The following is a 1,641-nucleotide window of genomic DNA, read 5'->3' as shown; positions in this document are numbered from 1 at the left end:
TGATGGACACAAGGGTTATTGTAATGACAAGTAATTGAAGGCAGATAGATGAGTCACAGTTAAACTAGGTAATTGTTCATGTGATGAGTAATAAGAGCTGGTCATTGCATTTACTGAGATAGTTTTGGTCTAAAGCAGATATCAGCAAACTATGTCCTGTGGGCAAAATTTGGCCCTGTGACTGTTTTTATAAATGTAATTCTATTGGAACACAGCCATACCTACTAATTTATGTCATATTTCACTGTTATTATGCTGCAAGGACCAACTTGAGTACTTGTGACAGGGACCATATGGTCTTCAAATCTAGAAGACTTACTACCTGGCCTTTTTTTTTTTTTTTAAAACAAAATTCACATTTTATTTAGGTTGAAATAAACTATACAAAATTTATTTTCTTCACAATAACAGCAATATTTTCTGTATTATTCCTAGATAAACCACAAAACACTTATTTTTGTAGGTTTTCCAGGTTTTGTTTATAAATCAAGATGAGGCAGTAGATATAGTCTTGGAAAAAGACAGAGGAAAACAGACAATCAGTTGTCAGTATCCATGGTCTCTGATCCTGTCTTGACCATGAACAGAGGTGTTCAACATATACCTGCTAAAAAGCTTATGAAGATGTAGGGGTTCTACATACACTTGCTAAAGAGCTTATGAGATGAAGCTCAACAGCAACAATCCAGTGTGGAACAACAATGGCAGGCTCTCCCATTCAAACTTTAACTGTAACTTGTTCCTTTAAGTTTATTTGATAAAGACAAAATTTCTACTGCAATCCTTGCTTGGCAAGCTCGCATGTTTCTCTCTCTCTCTGTCTGGTAACTCCCTTAACTGTCCATTACAGATTTTTAACATACTAACACTCCTACTATTCAAAGGTCACTCTGAGCTCCATTGTAACATTTTATTAAATGTACTCCTTCCTCCCATACCTCTTCAAAATCTTTATCTTCTAAGAACTGTTAACTCAATACCAGACAATTGGATCCCGTGACAATAAATGTTTTATATAAAAATTTATGTTAAGCAAAGCCAAGTTACTTGACCTTTGGTCTGTCAAAGTGTTCCTCGGGTATGCTTTGAGACACTTTCACCCATTTTCATAGCGTTCATTCTCAACCTTCATCACAGGAAGAATACATAGGACTTTCAGCAATGCATAAACATTAGGAAAAAAACTTGATGTCTGGGCTTCATAAATGGTGGATGGAAGCTCTATATCTTTCCCTCTGTGTTTCCACTTGATTCGCCAGCAATGCAGCTCAGCTGAGAGTGTGTCGGGATTGGGCAAGTCACTTCTGTACATGTCAGCATGGTGCTCCTCCGATGTATTAAATTTGAGCTGTCCCATGACAGAGGGTACAAGAGATAAGCATTTAAGAGCTTTGAGGTGCTGTTCTGAGAATATATCTTTCAGTTCCTGAATAATGTGTTCCACTGTTGGAACACTTAGAGTTTCTTGATAGTAACTCTCAAAAGTAAGCTAAGATTCCAGTTATCAAGTTGCCAAATTTGTGGCTTCTTCGAACCAAAATTCATGATAAACTTCAATATTTTCCATCACTTCATTTAGTGAATGCAGCACTGCAGTCAAGCTACTGGCTGCAAAGAAGACATCAGAGGTTTGCCCTTGAA

At 36.9% G+C, this 1,641-nt stretch overlaps 1 pseudogene; it reads right to left on the bottom strand.

Moving 5' to 3' along the window:
* Positions 1-973: 973 nt before the first annotated feature.
* Positions 974-1,641, bottom strand: part of LOC118012865 — a 2,056-nt pseudogene continuing 1,388 nt past the window's right edge.

The sequence above is a fragment of the Mirounga leonina genome, unplaced genomic scaffold, assembly GCF_011800145.1.
Source record: "Mirounga leonina isolate KUSES-001 unplaced genomic scaffold, KU_Mleo_1.0 Mir_152, whole genome shotgun sequence".
In the NCBI taxonomy this organism is placed as follows: domain Eukaryota; kingdom Metazoa; phylum Chordata; class Mammalia; order Carnivora; family Phocidae; genus Mirounga; species Mirounga leonina.
The sequence above is the reverse complement of the archived record's forward strand: the minus strand, read 5'-3'. Positions and strand labels throughout refer to the sequence as shown.